The sequence below is a fragment of the Microcaecilia unicolor genome, chromosome 2 (genome assembly GCF_901765095.1).
Source record: "Microcaecilia unicolor chromosome 2, aMicUni1.1, whole genome shotgun sequence".
Taxonomy (NCBI): domain Eukaryota; kingdom Metazoa; phylum Chordata; class Amphibia; order Gymnophiona; family Siphonopidae; genus Microcaecilia; species Microcaecilia unicolor.
Genome location: NC_044032.1, coordinates 513996769 through 514018057, shown reverse-complemented (window position 1 = coordinate 514018057; position 21289 = coordinate 513996769). Strand labels below are relative to the sequence as shown.

The window sequence follows — 21289 nt, the reverse complement described above, 5'->3', positions numbered from 1 at the left end:
AGAAACACCACAAAATCTGCACGATCATATCTAAACCTCCACTACCCAAGCAGCAAAGGATTCAAATACAAATCCACCTATGCAACCAGCTTTTCCTACCTAAGCGCACAACTATGGAATGCATTGCCAAAAGCAGTAAAAATTACGCTCGACCACCTAAATTTTCAGGACGCACTAAAGACAGACCTGTTCAGAAGAGCATACCCCCACTGACCCAACATAAAAATACCGGTCACTTGCGACACAACATAACCAAAGACTGCAACGGACATTACCTGACTCTTCTTCCCCCTTTCCCTCTCTAAGTTCCCCCCAACTGTTTCCTACCATACATATATCTTATTATACCACAATATCACTTTGTATTCATTCATACTATGTATTTGTTCAAACCGTAATCGGCTAACACCGTTAACGGTTATATGTAAGCCACATTGAGCCTGCAAAAGGTGGGAAAATGTGGGATACAAATGTAACTAATAATAATAATAATAACTCCATGTTTGGCATATTCCATTGCTTCAAATTTGTCCATACAGCTGAAACAGCTTGATTCTTCATCCAGGATTATTTTGAGTCAACTGAACTACTGTGATTGGACACAGGTGGGCTCTATTTAATTTATGTGCCTTAATGAAGTTTTAGGAAACTAAGCCTGTTTGGGTTTTGCAATCAAGCCTTTTTTTGTTTCTTGTTCTTAACTTTTTGAATGTTCCTATAATTGCTCATGTTGAAAGTGTTCTTTGTTGTTTAGATAAGAGAAGCTACTACTTTTATTAGAGCCTGACCAAAAGCTGAAATCATATCTGCAACCAAAATTGGCCACTTGATTTCAGCAAAAGCTGAAAATGAAACTGGGCCTCCCCCAACAGCCCTCTTTCCCACCCCTTCCACTTCATCAAAAAGAGCCTCCCCTCTCGCCACAACCTCCTAGACCTATCTTGTCGTTGGTGGCTAGTGGGCGCTGGAGCATCCTCACTCTCTCTCACAGCCAGCTCTAGGTCAGAATGGCTTCCGTGGCTTCCAGCAACAGTCTTGTAAGATTGTTGCTGGAGGTTTTGGCAGCTGTTTTGAAATTGGAACCAGCACAGGCAGGAGCGACTTCCCATGCTGGTTCCAATCTCAAAATGGCTGCTAGGATCTTCTCCAGCGGCAGTCTCAGAAGCCATTTTAACCTAGAGATGCCTGTACACAGGAGGGAGTGGAAGCACTCTTGCGCCCACTATCCTGATGCGAGGTAGGTCCGGCAGAGGGCTCCCATGGGGGGGGGGGGGGGGGGGGAGGGTTAATGGGATCGGAAGTAGGCTCTTTTTGGTTGGGGGACAGAGTCGGGAGGGAGTGGGGGCTGCACACTCAATTTTGGTTCCCGCCAAAAATGCACAGACATTTTTGGCCGAAACCGAAATAAGGCTGACCAGAGTTTGGGCCACTTTTGGCACTGAAACTGAAATTCGGTAAGCCTCTAACTTTTATGCATTTTGAATTGTAACATTTTTCACGTTCTGCAGTCAAAGGTATGAAGACTTTACAAGACACTGCCTATTTCTGAAGCATAGTGTCACCTCCTTAGATTCCTTTCAGTTGTGGAATACATTCCTATTAAACTAAGCAAAGTGAAATTGATGGGTAGAAAAACCTAACTGAAAGGTGCCAACCTAGGTAAGAGACTGAACGTTATTTGATTAATTTCACATATGATTATTAGTGTAGTATTTTTAATTCTGTTGCTCTTTTATAGCTTGTTTTGTTTTTTGTTCTAGGATCAAACACATCTAGGATTTTTACAATCAACAGCTGGAGAGGAGCCAACATCTCAGGGCCAGTACAACACAGAGAAGATTGAATGCCAAGCAGAGAGTTACTTAAATGCACTCTTTCAAAAGAAAGGTAGTGGTTGAAATGTTTGTAATATTTAGATTGATTTAAAATATATGAAAGTATAGTGAACAAACTAATTTTTTTAAAGTATAAAACTGCAAATTAGTTTATATGTTCCTGAAGTTGTAATGGAGTATGCATCAGGTCATTTGTCCAGCTTATTCCTTAATTCATTTTGAAAAGAAACGGGTCACATTCTGTGGAAAAAGACTTCCACCCTTTAGGTAAACAGTTTCCCCCATCTGGGGACCTGCAGGTTCTGCAATTTGGTCATCACTTTCCTGTGGAGAAAATTTAGTTGAGTTGGGACTCTGATACACTTTACAGCTTCTGACAGGAAAAAGTCTTAATGATCAAGTCCCTTCAGTTTTGTTCTATTAGCTCTATTTTGAATGTCTGATTCAATTGAAAGCCCTGTGCTCAATATTTTGGAGTATTTATTTTTTATTTGTGATATTTATTTCCCACATTATCCCAAACAAGTTTGAGTTCAATGTGGTTTACAATAAATAGTATAGGATACATAACAAAGCATAATGCATAAGAAAGTAATTTGTTGGAAGAATCCAATTTTACAATACAGTATCATAAACATACTGGGATAGCTGTGGATGTTTAACATATAGAAAATCTATTATGAATGAGAAATTGTACTTGAAGCAAAGAGAAAGTTAATGGTAAATAGATTAATAATTCAGGTAATAATTAATTGTTTGAGTTATGATTGTTCTTTGTGAGGGTTTGTTTGAATAGGAACGATTTGAGGATTTGGAGGAATCTAGTATATTCCTGTATATTTCTTATTTTGGGTGGTAAGGAGTTCACCATTTGGTTCCTAGGTAAGTGAAGTCTGCAGAGTGGATGGTTTTGTAGATCACTTTTTTGCAATTTGGGAGGTGTAGTCTGAGAGTTTCTTGCCTCGTATTTGATGTTTCTTTGAGGTAAGTTTATTAATGGTACCATATAGTCTGGAGCTGTGCTATTTAGGATTTGAAAGATAAAGGCACATAATTTGAAGGTGATTCTCGCTTTGATGGGAAGCCATTGTAATTTGATTAATAAAGGGGAGACACTTTCAAAATGAGAGATTTTGTCTATGTACTTGGCTGCAGTGTTTTGAGCTGTTTGGAGTTTTTTCAACAAGTACTCCTTACAGCTAGCATATATGGCATTACAATAATCGAATTTGGATAATGTTAACGATTGTACCAATAGTCTGAATGTTTCTGATGAGAAATAGGGTCTGATTCTTTTTAGTTTCCAGAGAGACCTGAAAGATTTTGTGATTACTGAGGAAACTTGAGTATCAAATGTTAAGTGTTTGTCTATAATTATACCTAGAATTTTCAGATATTGTCAGTGGGGAATGAAGTGTTGTCAATTGTGAAACTGTTGTAGTCATTTTGGTCAAATAGTTTGGTAATGACCATTAATTTAGTTTTTTCTTTAGCTTTAGTTTGCATTCTGAGGCCCAGACATCCATCGAATTTAAGCCAAGTTTTGCCTTTTGTAAGATGTTTTGAGTGTTCATTTTGAAGGTTATATATATGGTAACGTTGTCAGTATATATGAACGTTTTGAATCCTGTTATTTCTAGTCTGTTACCTAGTGGTGACATTACATTAAACAGAATGGGTGATAATGGATCGCCACAGTCTGATGACCAAGCAGAGTTGATAGGTCAACCTTCTATCTTGCCTTGGTATTCTGTTCTTATTTGACGAAAAGTTTTGTTTGATTTTTTTTGAGCAATTATTATTAAAACTTCCAGATTGTCATGTTACAAAATGTAAGAATATAAGGATTAGCATATCTTGCATATGGGATCATCTTCCATTAAGAGCTTGTTTAGAAGCAAGTTACCAGAGTTTTAGAACATGGTCAAAATTGGCTATGTGAGAGTGATAAGTGGTCTGACTAAGCCAGATGATTAGGAACATAAGTGAAGACTTTGATAGATGAGAGAAATAAAAAGACAGAGCATGTTACTAGAGTGGATATAATATTAGTGTTTGTTTTTTGTGTGAAATTTGCTATATACTGATATTAGTATAAGTTGCCTTGAACATATATACTAATGGTTTCCAGGTTAATTAGGTTTTTGATATTCCATTCATAACAGTTTCTAGGTGGCTTACAATTAAACCAAAAAATGATCAGAGATATGAGAAGATGGAAAAAGAAGAGAAGAACAAAACGTTTATAATATTCATGATAGAGAATTAAAAAGATACATAAGATTGTTCTTACAGACTAGGACAGCATGTCTCCCATTATGAACACCTGCTGAAAGAGGAAGGACTAAATGTCTAATCAGAGGCGTCGCTCAAAAGTTGAACTTTTTCAGGGATTGTTCTGAGCACAAAGATGGTGGAAGGACATTCCAGAGAGTTGGGCCAATTTTATATTATTGATGATGGTGTTTCTAATGAGCTGTGAGCAAATATGATAAATGGGAACAACTAATTTGAATAGGATGATCTAAGAACACGGTTAGGTTTGTATGGAATAAGAAGTCGGGAAAGGAACAAAGGCTGCCCAGTATGGTGAATTGTATGAATCAGAATCACCTTTAAGATACTATTTCTATGTGAAATAGGCAACCAAAGAGAATTCCTAAGAAGTGGTGTTACATGAAAAGCTTGATGGCTGTGTTATGAATAAGGTGAAGCTGTTTAAGGCCTGATGCCCAATGTTTATCTTTCTGCCCTTTCCCAGGTATAAAGGTACTAGTTACCTGTAACCTGGAATGTCCAGCACTCCAGGGATTATGTTCTTAACGCCACCAGGTGGAGACACAGAAAGACACAGAAGGCTATAGTAATATGAGAATAATCATAGCACCATAGTAGATGACGGCAGAAAAAGACCTGCACGGTCCATCCAGTCTGCCCAACAAGATAACTCATATGTGCTACTTTTTGTGTATACCCTACTTTGATTTGTACCTGTGCTCTTCAGGGCACAGACCGTATAAGTCTGCCCCGCCTCCCACCACCGGCTCTGGCACAGACCGTATAAGTCTGCCCAGCACTATCCCTGCCTCCCACCATCGGCTCTGACGCAGACCGTATAAGTCTGCCCAGCACTATCCCTGCCTCCCAACCACCAGTCCCGCTTCCCACCACCGGCTCTGGCACAGACTGTAAAAGTCTGCCCAGCACTATCCCCGCCTCCCAACCACCAGCCCCGCCTCCCGATCTTGACTAAGCTCCTGAGGATCCATTCCTTCTGCACAGGATTCCTATTGTTTATTACACTTACCAACCAGGACTACAATTAGAATACGTAATATAATTAATTCTCATATGAGACAGCAACTGGGACACAAACGTGACCTCTGACATTAGCTCTCTGATTGCCTCTGTCCATGATTCTCCTTTTATACCCTTTTCTCTCATAGGGCTAGTATTGGAAGTACAAAGTCAGCATATTCCAGCATATTCTAGTAAATTCTATCTTACAGAAGCAAAGTTTTTCATAACATATTTGCTTATAAGTAAGGTCAGTAAGGTTATCCTACTTTGCAAAAACCATCTTCCCAGCAACCAAAGTTGACTTTTCATTATCTGCTTTCATGGTCAGCAGCAAATTTCCCCTTACATTACTGCATTCATGCACAGTATTCTCCTGCCACACATATCTCTGTTATGATTCCATATCTGCCTGTCTCTACAACAGAAGGGGCAAGCTGACATGAGATTCACATTCTGTCTAATTATTGAGCTTCTCATTGACTCTTAACCTGTTCATAGCCTGTTCAAAGAGGCCTAGCTTTGCTCATAATTCTCAGTTACTGTTGTAAAGTTATTTCTCCGAGGACAAGCAGACTGATGTACTCTCATGTGGGTGACGTCACGTCGGCCCGGAGGATTTTCTAGTAAAATCTAAAAAGTCTCTTCAAACAGTGTTCCGTCGCACACACGCACGCCTTCCCGCTCGCTGCGCGGACACGCTCTTCAGTTCTTCTTTTTCCGCGTCTGAGGAGACACGGAGTTCGGTAGCGCTTCGCGTTTTCTTCGGGCCTTCGGAGTAAAGTTCTCTTCCAGTTCGTTTTACCCTTTCGGGTATTGTTTTAAAAAAAAAAAACCTTTATTTTTCTAGTGTCTTTTTTCTAAGTTTCCTTTCTTTTTTCATGCGACCGTTCTTAGGTCGCTCGGTCGGGTATTGTTTTTCCCCTTTTTTTGTGTGTCTCTTTTTTTCTGACAAAATCGCGTCTTTTGATTTTGTGGAGGCGATTTTTCCCGCGATGTCATCGAAGACGCCCAGCGGCTTCAAGCCTTGCGCCCGCTGCAACCGGACCATCTCTGGCACTGATCCGCACTCCTGGTACCTTCAGTGCCTTGGGCCCGACCATCATCCAGAAAGTTGTAAGTTGTGCCTGAAAATGAAAAAGCGCACTCAACTTTCTTGAGAGGCCCAGAGAGAAAAACTTTTCGGATCCGGTACCTCGACGTTGGCGTCGATATCGGTACCTTTGACGTCGAGGGCAGCGTTGGCATCGGGAGACCGGGTACAGGCTGCCCAGAGACCGATGCACGCTGGGAGCAGTGATGCATCGAGCGGGTCTCCACCTGCCTCGGCACCTCCTGCTTTGCAGGCCCCCCGGGACCGACCTTTATCGGACCCGGCCCCAAGGAAACGTGTGGATTCCACGTCTTCCTCACCGGTACCGAGGAGTCTTGATGACGGGCGTCGAGTGAAGGCCAAGAAGCACAGTCATCGTTCTCCTTCTCGACACGGTACTGCGAGCTCCGGGTCATTGAGGCATTCGGTACCCGAGAAGCGTCGGTGCCGAGAGGATCACTCTCCCTCTGTTATGGAGGTATCGACGTGCAGGTTGTCTGGCAGCCCGGTACCAGCTCCCCAGCCTCTGCAGATTCTGCCTCCAACGACCACACCGGCACCGCAGCCTTCCCCAACAGCTTCTGTAGATGAGCGTATCAAGGCTATTTTTCCAGATTTCATGGAAGCGGTTCTGCAACATTTGTGTCCGGCATAGGAGGTACTGGTACCGACTGTGCCGGAGGCTCCTGCGGCACCATGCCTTTTGCCAGTGGTGAGGTCTCCTTCTCCGGTACTGCTTCCGGTATCGGGGTCGGTTGCCTCCCGGGTCGACTCTCCATTGCCTTCGGTGGAGGAAGCTTCACCGGAGTCTCCTGGGGTGTCGACTTCTCGACACAGTCATCGAGGTCACCGCACCTCTATGTCGAGACGGGCTCGGATCCGGGCTGCTCTTTCTGAGTTGTTAGCCCCATCCGATGATGGCTCATCTGATGAAGATGGGGGTCATGGAGTTTTCTCTGCCGAGGATTCTCTAGGTCTTCCATCTGATTCGACCCCCTCACCTCAGAGACAGCTCTCCCCTCCGGAGAGTTTGTCTTTTTCATCTTTTGTGCGGGAAATGTCTGAGGCCATTCCCTTCCCTGTGGAGATTGTGGATGAGCCCAGGGCCAAGATGCTCAAGGTCCTGGATTATCCATCTCCACCTAAGTCTTCTACCACAGCTCCTTTTCATGATACACTCAGGGAAGTGCTGATGAGAAACTGGGAAAAGCCTCTTTCTTGTCCAACTATTCCCAAAAAGGCTGAATCCCAGTATTGGATCCACGGGGAACCCAGTTTCTTCCGGCCTCAGTTGCCTCATGATTCTGCGGTGGTGGATTTTGCTCTCAGAAGAGCTAAGAGTTCTAGGAACTTTGCCTCGGTGCCCCCGGGGCGAGAACATAAAACCTTGGACTCTTTTGGGAGGAAGGCGTATCAGGCTGGCATGCTCGCTTCCAAAATCCAGTCCTACCAGCTCTTTACGAGCATTCATTTGCGGAACTCAGTGCAGCAGCTTGAGAGTTTGGTTGATGCACTCCCACCGGAGCAGGCCGAGCCCTTTCACCAAGTGGTCAGGCAGCAGAAGGTGTGTCACAAGTTCCTGTCCAGGGGCATTTACGACACTTGTGATGTGACATCTAGATTTTCTGCTATGGGTATAGTGATGCGCAGACTCTCATGGCTGCGTGCGTCTAACCTGGAGGAGAGAACTCAGCAGAAAATTGCAGATATCCCTTGCTGGGGGGATCATTTTTTTGGTGAGAAAGTCGAAGAGTTGATTGATCACCTCTATCAGCGTCATAACGCTATGGACTCTCTCTCCTGCCGGGCGCCTTCTGCATCCGCTTCCTCTTCTAGGAAGTTTTTTTAAAGGGAAGAGAAGTGCGCCTTATGCCTCTAGGGGCCGTAAGTACACTCCTATTTGTTGACAGCCTTCTCAGGCTCTGCCACAGCACGCTCGTTCGCATCAATAGTGTGCACCCAAGCAGACCCCTGCAGCTCCCCAGCAAAAACCAGGGACTGGTTTTTGACTGGCTCCAGTTGAGCATAGCCACCATAAATGTCTGTGCCAGACGACTTTCCTTTCGGGGGGAGGTTAAAATTTTTTCACCAAAGGTGGCCTCTGATAACCTCCGACTGGTGGGTTCTTCAAATAGTCCGGTTAGGATACACCCTCAATCTGGAAACCAAACCTCCAAATTGCCCACTGGGGAGCTCAGTCCTTCAGCTCCCAACACAAGCAGGTACTTGCAGAGGAACTCTCCGCCGTTCTCAGCGCCAATGCGGTCGAGCCCGTTCCACCAGGGCAAGAGGGGCTGGGATTCTATTCCAGGTACTTCCTTGTGGAAAGGAAAACGGGGGGGGGGATGCGTCCCATCCTAGACCTAAGGGGCCTGAACAAATATCTGGTTCGACAAAAGTTCAAGATGCTTTCCCTGGGCACCCTTCTCCCCATGATTCAGGAAAACGATTGGCTATGCTCTCTGGACTTAAAGGATGCTTATACCCACATTTTGATACTTCCAGCTCACAGAAAATATCTACAGTTTCGGTTGGGAACGCAGCACTTTCAATACTGTGTGCTGCCCTTTGGCTTGGCGTCTGCGCCCAGAGTATTTACCAAGTGCCTGGCAGTCGTTGCAGCATCGCTACGCAGGCTGAGAGTGCATGTGTTCCCTTATTTTGGCGATTGGCTGGTGAAGAGCACCTCCCAGGCAGGAGCTTTACAGTCCATGCGGATGACTATTCAACTGCTGGAGCTTCTAGGGTTTGTCATCAAGTACCCAAAGTCTCATCTCAACCCAGTTCAAAAATTGGAATTCATTGGGGCTCTGTTGTGTACGAGGACAGCTTGTGCCTACCTTCCCGAGCCAAGAGCGGACAATCTTCTGTCTCTAGCCTCCAGGGTTCAAGCGTCTCAACAGATCACAGCTCGGCAGATGTTGAGACTTCTGGGGCACATGGCTTCCACAGTTCATGTAACTCCCATGGCACGTCTTCACATGAGATCAGCTCAGCGGACCCTAGTTTCCCAGTGGTTTCAAGCTGCAGGGAATCTAGAAGATGTGATCCAGCTGTCCATCGACTTTCGGAATTCACTTCAGTGGTGGACAATTTGATCCAATCTGGTTTTGGGATGCCCATTCCAAATTCCTCAGCCACAAAAAGTGCTGACGACGGATGCATCCCTCCTCGGGTGGGGAGCGCATGTAGATGGGCTTCACACTCAAGAAGCTTGGTCCCTTCAGGAAAAGCGTCTTCAGATCAACCTCCTAGAGTTGCGAGCGATCTGGAACGCTCTAAAGGCTTTCAGAGATCGGTTATCCAACCAAATTATTCTGATTCAAACAGACAATCAGGAGGCCGTGCAGATGTGGCATGTGTCTCCAAGCTGTATATCTGGCCGGCGTAAACAACAGTCTGGCCGACAGATTGAGCAGGATAATGCAACCTCACGAGTGGTCACTCAACATTGCTGTCGCCAGGAAGATCTTCCGAGCGTGGGGCACCCCCTCGGTGGATCCTTTTGCCACTCAATTCAATCACAAGGTCCCTCAGTTCTGTTCCAGACTACAGGCCCATGGCAGGCTAGCGTCGGATGCCTTTCTCTTTCACTGGGGGACAGGCCTTCTGTACGCATATCCTCCCATACCTTTGGTGGGGAAGACTTTGCTGAAACTCAGGCAAGACCGCGGAACCATGATTCTGATTGCGCCTTTTTGGCCCCATCAGATCTGGTTCCCTCTTCTTCTGGCGTTGTCCTCCGAAGAACCATGGAGATTGGAGTGTTTTCCAACCCTCATCACTCAGAACGAGGGGGCGCTTCTGCATCCCAACCTCTAGTCTCTGGCTTTCATGGCCTGGATGTTGAGGGCGTAGAGTTCGCCTCCTTGGGTCTTTCTGAGGGTATCTCCCGAGTCTTGCTTGCTTCCAGGAAAGATTCCACTAAAAGATGTTACTCTTTTTTAAATGGAAGAGGTTTGCCGTCTGGTGTGACAGCAGGGCCCTAGACCCCTTTTTTATGTCCTACACAGACCTTGCTTGAATACCTTCTACATTTATCAGAGTCTGGTCTTAAGACCAACTCTGTAAGAGTTCACCTTAGTGCGATTAGTGCTTACCATCAACATGTAGAAGGTCAGCCTATCTCTGGACAGCCTTTAGTTCTTCGCTTCATGAGAGGTTTGCTTTTGTCAAAGCCCCCTGTCAAACCTCCTCCGGTGTCATGGGATCTCAATGTCGTTCTCACCCAGCTGAGGAAACCCCCTTTCGAGCCACTGAATTCCTGCCATCTGAAGTACTTGACCTGGAAGGTCATTTTCTTGGTGGCTGTTACTTCAGCTCGTAGGGTCAGTGAGCTTCAGGCTCTAGTGGTTCATGCTCCTTACCTTAAATTTCATCATAACAGAGTAGTCCTCCGCACTCACCCTAAGTTCTTGCCAAAGGTGGTGTCGGAGTTCCATCTGAACCAGTCAGTTGTCTTGCCAACATTTTTTCCTCGCCCTCATACAAGTCCTGGCGAAAGCAAGCTGCACACTTTGGACTGCAAAAGAGCATTGGCCTTTTATGTGGAGCAGACAAACCCCCACAGACAGTCCGCCCAGTTGTTTATTTCTTTTAATCCCAACAAGAGGGGAGTTGCTGTCGGGAAACGCACCATCTCTAATTGGCTAGTAGATTGCATTTCCTTCACTTATGCCCAAGCTGGGCTGACTTTAGAGGGCCATGTCGCGGCTCATAATGTTAGAGCCATGGCTGCGTCAGTGGCTCATCTGAGGTCAGCCACTATTGAAGAGATCTGCAAGGCTGCGACCTGGTCATCAGTCCACACATTCACATCTCACTACTGCCTTCAGCAGGATAGCCGACGCGACAGTCGGTTTGGGCAGTCGATGCTGCAGAATCTGTTTGGGGTTTAGAATCCAACTCCAACCCTCCTAGGCCCATTTTTATTCTGTTCCAGGCTGCACTGTTAGAAATTTCTTGTTTCAGGTCAATCCTTGTTATGCCCTCGCCGTTGAGAGTATATCAGCCTGCTTGTCCTCGGAGAAAGCGAAGTTTCTTACCTGAAGCAGGTGTTCTCCGAGGACAGCAGGCTGTATATTCTCACAAACCCTCCCACCTCCCCTTTGAAGTTGTATTTTTTTCATCTTTTGGATTCAACTGAGGAGCGTGTCCGCGTGGCGAGCGGGAAGATGTGCGCGCGCATGCGCGGTGCGATCGCTCGCGCGACGGAACGCTGTTTGAAGAGACTTTTTAGATTTTACTAGAAAATCCTCCGGGCCAACGTGACGTCACCCACATGTGAGAATATACTGCCTGCTGTCCTCGGAGAACACCTGCTTCAGGTAAGAAACTTCGCTTTTATGGTTCATGACCTGCATGTCCCATATAAACACCATGTTCCATACAATAATGTGTTGCAGTAATCAAGACTATTCAGAATTAAGGAATGCGTCAGTATGTAGAGTGCCAGTAGTAGGAAGAGGTGACAAACTGATCTAATTTGGCGTGTTTAAAAAAAAAAATAATAATAAAAATGGAGACAAAGGGACGTCATCGTCCGAGATGGTCGCTTAGCCACGTTGCTCTGTCTCCCTAAGCCCGTTTGCAGCTATCAAAAACGATTATAAGCAGCTCCGAATCGAGAAAGAGGGAGTTCAGTGACTTCTGCACTCCAAGCAGCGAAATCGCCATGAGCAAAGCGGCCTCCGCCCGTAAAAAGGAACTTGAAAAACGGGAGAAAAGCGTGGGTGGAAAAAGTGCACACCGCCATGAATCTCCTGAACGGGCCTCACCTTCTGACTCAGATTCGGCCCTGTCCATGGCAGAAGCCCGCTCCCCACCATCGAAAAAAGTTATCTCCGGAGAGCTCCGCAATTGCCTATCTAATATACAACATGAGATTAAGAACTCAAAAGATGAGATATTGGAGCGGATGGAAACCTTGAGCTCAGAACTGCGGGAGCTGGGGGGCAGGGTGGAGGAGGCCGAGGTTAAACTGGATGAGCATGCGGAACATCTGAATAGGCACGCAGAATTGATTCAGGGGCTGGAAACACGCAATGCAGACCTCGAATATAAATTGGATGACCTAGAAAACAGGGGCCGAAGAAATAATTTACGATTTCGTGGAATACCAGAGGGAGGTGAGACTGAAGACGTGCCCCGGATTATCCAATCCATATGCAATACGCTGATGGGAGCTGAAGCCGGTGCGGCACCGGAAGAGTTAGACCGGGCGCATCGCGCCCTGGGCCCACTGAAAGCACAACAAACCAGAGACATAATAGTTCGCTTCCAGAAATATGAAGCTAAAGAAATAATATTGGCCCGAGCACGGAAATCAACAGATCTGGAATATGGAGGAGCTAAGGTTTCTGTTTATCAGGATCTTTCCCAGTATACCCTCCAGCAGAGACGGCTGATGAGACCCGCCCTGGACATACTGATTAAAAATCAACTGCAGTATAGATGGGGGTTCCCCTTCTCTCTGAATTTTGAGGTACAGGGCATAAAATGCAGAGCGCTAAACCTGGCAGAGGCGTGGGAAGCGCTACTCAAAGGAGGACTGGTGACGCAGCAGATTCCACCTGGGACAGTAGCACCAGTAACCAGAGCCAAGCTGCAAAAATGGAAGAGAGTGCCAGAATCCACAAAGCGCACTGCCTCTAAGCGCTGAGGGGGCGTTCGGGAAACGACCTGGTAACAAACTATCTGTGCTGCACTAGGAATAGTGCAAGGGACCGGTCCTTAATTAACCGGTCTGGTCTGGCGAGTCTACAGATTGTTAGGATATGATTTAAGAATGTATGTGTATTGTCTATTAGGGACACGTTTGAATGTATGGGGGAGGAGGCGTAAGAAAGTACGACTTGTGCAGGAACTTCGAGTGCAAGTCAGGAACTTGAGCTGCTTATGACACCATGGGGGGGGGGAGCGGGCTGGGGACTTAACCGGGTGGTGGGTCATTTCTCTCTAATCCCACTTGGAGGAGTTAATCTCTGGGTGGTGTAATGAAAAAGGGGAAGGGGAGATATAATGTGGGTGGGGGGGGGGGAATAAAGGGAGGTGGGAGGTGTGTGGGTGGAGGGATTGGCTCGAACGGATGGGAGTCCACAGGGACAGTGTATGCAGTTAAGCTGGTAAGGTTGGAATGCCATGTTTATAACTGTATGATTAAGACATGACCACAGACTTAAAGATATTATCTTATAATGTTAAAGGTTTGAATATGCCACAGAAGAGACAGAAATTATTTAAGGAACTACAACACCACAGTCCCCATATAGTCCTCATGCAAGAAACACACTTAAGACGAAAGCATGAGAGACTTCTCACTCATCCGGTGTTCCCAGTAGTCCACTGCGCATCCTCTGAGGGCTCAAGGGCAGGTGGGGTTGCAGTACTGATGCATTTATCCCTGGCTGTACAGGTTCTAGAGGTAAAAAAAGACCCGGGGGGGGGGAGATTTATATTTATACATATCAAAATAGACCAGGTGGACCTGACCTTGGCATCGGTCTATGCCCCAAATGTTGGACAGGTGGAGTTTTTTGCAAAGCTGAAATTGGCATTGGCAGCATTTGCTAGGGGCACATTGATTGTGGGGGGGGGGAGGACTTTAACGCAGTGATGAACCCCAGCCTCGATCGATCGGGGCAACACAAGTTAGATGGTATTAAAGACTCACAGGCGTTGGGTTCTCTAACATACTCCCTGGGCACCCTGGACCTGTGGAGACTGACACACATGAAGGACAGGGACTATACATTCTATTCATCGGCACATGGAACATACTCACGTATTGACTACATCTTCTTAGACACAACTCTAGTGGAATGGGGCCCCACAGCTGCAATAGGCAGTAAAACCCTATCCGATCATGCCCCAGTTTGGGTGGTACTTCCGAAAATAAAGGTAGAATATAAGGATAAGAGATGGACACTTAACACCAGTTTATTACAGGAAGGGGAGGTGGCTGAGGGGTATAGAGCGGTATTACGCGAATACTTGGAGTTCAATAAGGAATCCGGGCCGGATCTCAGTGTGGTATGGGACGCGATGAAAGCCGTCACTAGGGGATACTTTTTGAAACTAGCTAGTAAGAGATCCAGAACGTGCAAAGCTCAGATTAGGGGGTGTATGGGCCGTATACACATCCTGGAGGCACAACACAAAGCAAATGGTTCCCGACAGATCTTACAAGAACTGAAAGATCAGAGACTGCTGCTGGACTCCATTTACTCGGAACAGCTGAGCCATTTGCACAATAGGCAGAGGATGGGGTCCTATGAACACACAAATAAGGCTGGTCGCCTTCTAGCCATAAAGCTACGAAGGCAGAAAGTGGACCGTACAATCACCCAGGTGCGCGATGGGGAGGGAGGCCTGATACGTACCTCAGAGGAAATTCGTAAACGTTTTAGGGATTTTTATCAAGCTTTGTACGACCAGGAGATACACCCTGCCGAGGACTCTGTGGAGGAGTACCTGGCGGATAGTGACCTCTCTCCATTGACTCTCCAGCAGCAGGCCCAACTAGACAGTCCTGTCACACCATTAGAAATACAGGAAGCTATTCGTGGCTTACCGTCCTGTAAGTCCCCGGGTTTGGACGGGCTCCCAAATGAATTTTACAAGATGTTTGCTAAAGAACTGGCACCACTATTAGTGGACTTATTCAATCTGGTGGGAAGGGGGGAAATATTGCCTCAATCTATGAGAGAGGCATGGATAGCGGTTCTGCCCAAGCCGGACAAAGACCATTCTGAATGTGGCTCCTACAGGCCTATTTCAGTATTGAACTCCGACGTCAAAATTTTGGCCAAAGTTCTGGCCAATAGGTTGGCCCCGGTGCTTCCAGTATTAATTCACCCTGATCAGGTGGGCTTTGTCGCGCACCGTAAGGCTATGGACAACATTAGAAGAGTATTAGACCTTATATACTTGGCCAAACGAAGCCAACGGCCATTGTGTCTTCTCAGTTTAGATGCCGAAAAGGCTTTTGACAGAGTACATTGGCCATTCATGTACAAGACATTAGAGGTGTTCGGCTTTGGGAGTCGGTTTAGAGGCTGGATACAGGCATTTTATGAGTCTCCAAGGGCGTGTGTGAGAGTCAATGGGGGCAACTCGGAGCTGTTTGCTCTTCATAGAGGAACTCGGCAGGGCTGCCCTTTGTCTCCTTTATTTGCAATGGTAATGGAGCCTCTTGCATCTCGGATACGGTCAGATCCGGGTATCTTTGGTTTGGCCATAGATGGCAGGGCTCACAAATTGGCTCTTTTTGCGGATGACGTTTTGCTGTTCATTACTAGACCTCTGACATCGTTTCCTAACCTGTTGCGCACTATTGAAGAATATTCAGCAGTGTCTGGGTTCAAAGTCAATATGAACAAATCGGAAGCCCTTAACATTACGCTGCCGGCTCCGGATATGGACTCTTTAAAGACTTCCTTCCCTTTTCGGTGGGCCACTAAGTATATACGATACCTGGGGGTTAATTTGACCTCCGAATCATCGGAACTTTTTCAAGCTAACTATAAAGGGCTAGGGCGGGACATTGCGGTGGACCTGGAACGCTGGGGGGACATGGTGTTTTCATGGTTTGGACGGATAGCTATAGTTAAAATGAACGTGTTACCTCGTTTGCTCTACCTCTTTCAAGCGCTGCCTGTATTAATGCCCAGACGATATTTAGCAACGCTGCAGGATAAAATAATGCGGTTCGTCTGGGCAGGAAAGCGACCACGCTTATCGCGTGCTCTACTATACCAAGATAAACGAAAGGGGGGGTTGGGGGTCCCGAACCTCATGTGGTATTATAGGGCGGCCCAAGGGAAAGTAGCGGTTGAGTGGTACCAAGAATACCCAGACAGGCAATGGGTCCACCTGGAGCAATTCTCATTGGGGCAAACACCTTTGGGAGCGCTAATGTGGATCCCAAAATCATTTAGGGCACTAGGGGTGGGTGAATGTCCTTCCATTGGGGTAACCCTCTACTATTGGGATAGTCTCTTTCCTCAGAAGAAATGCACTCTCACTAGCTTATCTCCAATAGCGTATAATCCCCTTTTTATGCCTGGAACTACACCAGGGATATTTACTCGATGGTATGCCAAAGGTTTAAGAAATTGGGGCCAAATGTTTGAAGCAGAGCAAATACTCCCACTCCAAAGTTTGAAATCACAATATCCTGAAGTGGAGGAGGACACTTACGCATACCTTCAGTTGACCCACTTTCTCAAAACAGAGGCAGTGAGAGGGGTCATAAAGCGGGAAAGGTCTAGTCTGGAGGATATTTGCGAGGGGAGTGGGTCTTCTGGTGGACTGATCAGCCGATTATATAAATGCATCAGTGCACAAGCTCCTCGCTATTGCCTCCACAGAAAGAGCTGGAATAGCGAGCTGGGAATGGCCCTGGGGGAAATGGACTGGGAAAGGATTGAAAGGGGGGCAGGTGGCGTGTCGGTACATGTACCGCTAAAAGAGAATGCAGTAAAAGTACTGTTTCGCTGATACCTCACCCCGGCACGCCTCCAAAGAATATATCCAGCAGGCTCAGGACTGTGTTGGAGAGGATGTGGCCAAAAAGGAACAATGGGGCATATGTGGTGGACATGTGGTAAAATTAAAGCGTATTGGAAAACAATACATAGTAGACTGCAGAGATGGGTAGGAAATACCCTTAGGTGGGCCCCAGAAATTTTTCTGTTCTCTGTTAAGGTGGGAGGGTTAGCACCTACCCAACAGATTCTGGTGAGAATGGCGACTGGAGTAGCTAGACAGGTCCTAGCCTCTCATTGGAAGCAGAAGGGGGTACCCTCCATCAAGAGATGGATTTCAAAGTTGAAATGTGTCTGTGAAATGGAAAGGTTATTAGCAGAACGTAAACGCAAGCTGACTCACTGGCTAGCTGTCTGGGGTACCCTCTTAGAACAGTACCCATAATGAATGGTGAAGGATATCTAGACCCTGTGGACAGGCGTAGGCTGAGCCATACCTTTGAGGGGGAGGGATGGGAGGGGGGGAGGTAGGGGGAATTAATATCTCTAAAAAACCCTAAAAATGTTGAAGTTCAATTGTTAACTATTGTTGTATGCAAAATGTTAATTTCATATATAGTGCAGAAAGGAACTGTATTATCTTAATCTTCTTGATAACATCTTGTAATGATGGAACGGTGTGTTGCTTTCTGTGTTGAGTTTAATATTCAATAAAGACTTCTTGAAATGGAAAAAAAAAATGGAGACAAAGGCACAGGTGTTCCTGTAATTCTCCGAGGACAAGCAGGCTGCTTGTTCTCACTGATGGGTGACGTCCACGGCAGCCCCTCCAATCGGAAACTTCACTAGCAAAGTCCTTTGCTAGCCCTCGCGCACCCGCGCGCACCGCGCATGCGCGGCCGTCTTCCCGCCCGAAACCGGCTCGAGCCGGCCAGTCTTCTTTTGTCCGCACTCGGTACGGTCGTGTTTTCGCCGTGTCGAGCCCCGGAAAGTCGACCTCGCGCGTCCAAATTATTTTTGAGCGTGTTTTTTCCTTCGGGAAAGCTTTGTTTAAGTCGGGAAGTGCTCCGGAAACCCTCCGCCGGGTTTCGTGTCAATCCTCCCCGTACTTCCAGCTTTTTGCCCCGGTAAGTTTTCTTTCGTCGTCGGGGTAGGCCTCTTTTCGGCCTCGGTCGAGAATTTTTTCTCCCTTTAAATTTTTGGTGCTTCAAATTTCGACATTTCGGCTTTTGATTTCGCCGGCGTGATTTTTCCGCCCATGACATCGAAGCCTTCCAGCGGCTTCAAGAAGTGCACCCAGTGCGCCCGGGTTATCTCGCTCACTGATCGACACTAGTCGTGTCTTCAGTGTCTGGGGGCCGAGCACCGCCCTCAGAACTGCAGTCTGTGTTCCCTGCTTCAAAGGCGGACTCAGGTAGCGAGACTAGCCCAGTGGAACGTGTTGTTCTCGGGCTCTTCGTCGGCATCGGCACCGGGATCTTCGAGTGCATCGACGTCGTCAGCGTCCAGACCATCTTCCTCGGCCGCCCCTGCATCGAGGCATCGGGCCTCTGCATCGGCGCCGAGACATCGGATAGCTGCATCGACGTCGGTGGTACCAGGACCTCGTCTGCTGATGTCGTCGGACGGTGGTGCATCGGGTGGAGTGCAGGTGAGGGCTGTCCATTCCCCTGCTGGTGGCGGTGAGCCCTCGGGTGGGTCTCCTCCTACCCTGAGGGCTCCTGCGGTACAGCCCCCCCGAGATCGACCTTCTTCAGTCTCGGCCCCGAGGAAGCGACGGATGGATTCGACGTCCTCCTCGTCGGTGCCGGGGAGCTCCGGTGACATGCTTCGGAAGAAATCGAAGAAGCATCGACACCGGTCTCCTCCCCGTGTCGGCACCGAGAGCTCTGGGTCGCCGAGGGATTCGGCACCCAGCAGGCATCGGCACCGAGAGGACCGCTCACCCTCTGTTCAGGAGGTGTCGATGCGCTCCGCTCTGGACAGCCCGGAACAGCCTCCACGCCCGGAACAGGTACTGACGTCGACGCCTGCATCGACCTCCATGCCTTTCTCTGCAGCCGCTCTGAACGAGAGCCTCCGGGCCGTTCTCCCAGAGATTCTGGGAGAGCTGTTGCGCCCTACCCCTCCGGTACCGGCGGTGCTTGCGCCTCCGGTACTGTCGAGCGTGGCGCCGGCTGGCCCATCGCCCGGGGTGAGATCCCCGACGTCGGTACCGCGTGCGGTGCCGACTGCGGCCACCTCCCAGGAAGGCTCCCCGACTACGTCGGCGGAGGGAGCTTCGCCGATGCGGGCGAGGGAGTCTACCTCTCGACGCCCCCATCGTGGACGTGGCTCCACGGAGTCGAGCCGGGCGCGGTTGCAGACGCAGGTCCGTGAACTTGTGTCTGACACCGAGGGTGAGGCCTCGTGGGAAGAAGAAGAAGATCCCAGATATTTCTCTGACGAGGAGTCTGAGGGTCTTCCTTCTGATCCTACTCCCTCTCCTGAAAGACAGCTTTCTCCTCCCGAGAGTCTGTCTTTTGCTTCCTTTGTCCGGGAGATGTCTACGGCCATCCCCTTCCCGGTGGTTGTGGAGGACGAGCCCAGGGCTGAAATGTTTGAGCTCCTGGACTATCCTTCTCCACCTAAGGAAGCGTCCACGGTTCCCTTGCATCATGTCCTAAAAAAGACATTGCTTGCGAACTGGACGAAACCGCTAACTAATCCCCACATCCCCAAGAAGATCGAGTCCCAGTACCGGATCCATGGGGACCCAGAGCTGATGCGCACCCAGTTGCCTCACGACTCTGGAGTTGTGGATCTGGCCCTAAAGAAGGCTAAGAGTTCTAGAGAGCATGCTTCGGCGCCCCCGGGCAAAGACTCTAGAACCTTAGACTCCTTTGGGAGGAAGGCCTACCATTCCTCTATGCTCGTGGCCAAAATTCAGTCCTACCAGCTCTACACGAGCATACACATACGGAATAATGTGCGGCAGTTGGCGGGCTTGGTTGATGCTCTTCCCCCTGAGCAAGCCAAGCCTTTTCAGGAGGTGGTCAGGCAGCTGAAGGCGTGCAGAAAATTCCTGGCCAGAGGAGTTTATGACACTTTTGATGTTGCGTCCAGGGCCGCTGCTCAAGGTGTGGTGATGCGCAGGCTCTCATGGCTGCGTGCCGCCGACATGGAGAATAGACTCCAGCAGCGGATTGCGGACTCGCCTTGCCGTGCGGATAACATTTTTGGCGAAAAAGTCGAACAGGTGGTAGAGTCTCTCCACCAGCGGGACACCGCATTCGACAAGTTCGCCCGCCGGCAGCCTTCAGCTTCTACCTCTACAGGTAGACGATTTTTCGGGGGAAGGAAGACTGTTCCCTATACTTCTGGAAAGCGTAGGTACAATCCTCCTTCCCGACAGCCTGCGGCCCAGGCTAAGCCCCAGCGCGCTCGCTCTCGTCAGCAGCGTGCGCCTCAGCAAGGCCCCGCGGCTCCCCAGCAAAAGCAAGGGGCGAGCTTTTGACTGGCTCCAGCAGAGCATAGCCGACATCCAAGTGTCAGTGCCGGGCGACCTGCCAGTCGGAGGGAGGTTGAAAGCTTTTCACCAAAGGTGGCCTCTCATAACCTCCGATCAGTGGGTTCTCCAAATAGCCCGGCAAGGATACACCCTCAATTTGGCCTCAAAACCTCCAAATTGTCCACCGGGAGCTCAGTCCTACAGCTTCCAGCACAAGCAGGTACTTGCAGAGGAACTCTCCGCCCTTCTCAGCGCCAATGCGGTCGAGCCCGTGCCATCCGGGCAAGAAGGGCTGGGATTCTATTCCAGGTACTTCCTTGTGGAAAAGAAAACAGGGGGGATGCGTCCCATCCTAGACCTAAGGGCCCTGAACAAATATCTCGTAAAAGAAAAGTTCAGGATGCTTTCCCTGGGCACCCTTCTCCCCATGATTCAGCAAAACGATTGGCTATGCTCTCTGGACTTGAAGGATGCCTACACACACATCCCGATACTGCCAGCTCACAGACAGTATCTGCGATTTCAGCTGGGCACACGCCACTTCCAGTACTGTGTGCTACCCTTTGGGCTCGCCTCTGCGCCCAGGGTGTTCACAAAGTGCCTAGCTGTGGTAGCAGCGGCACTTCGCAGGCTGGGGGTGCACGTGTTCCCATATCTCGACGATTGGCTGGTGAAGAACACATCCGAGGCAGGAGCCCTGCAGTCCATGCAGATGACTATTCGCCTCCTGGAGCTACTGGGGTTTGTGATAAATTACCCAAAGTCCCATCTTCTCCCAGTGCAGAAACTCGAATTCATCGGAGCCCTGCTGGATTCTCGGACGGCTCGCGCCTATCTCCCAGAGACGAGGGCCAACAACCTGTTGTCCCTCGTCTCACGGGTGCGAGCGTCCCAGCAGATCACAGCTCGGCAGATGTTGAGATTGCTGGGCCATATGGCCTCCACAGTTCATGTGACTCCCATGGCCCGCCTTCACATGAGATCTGCTCAATGGACCCTAGCCTCCCAGTGGTACCAGGCCGCTGGGGGTCTAGAGGACGTGATCCACCTGTCCACGAGTTTTCTCGAATCCCTGTTGTGGTGGACG

The 21289-nt window shown here is 48.3% G+C and overlaps 1 protein-coding gene across 3 annotated transcripts in view; it reads left to right on the top strand.

Annotated features, from left to right (window-relative positions):
* LCORL (ligand dependent nuclear receptor corepressor like) overlaps positions 1-21289 on the top strand; it is a 286137-nt gene that overhangs the window by 110624 nt on the left and 154224 nt on the right. For all 3 annotated transcript variants that reach the window (XM_030191226.1, XM_030191228.1, XM_030191230.1), the window contains one exon: positions 1761-1887. The gene's annotated coding sequence lies outside the window, so the exon portion shown is untranslated. The remainder of the gene's footprint in view (positions 1-1760; positions 1888-21289) is intronic.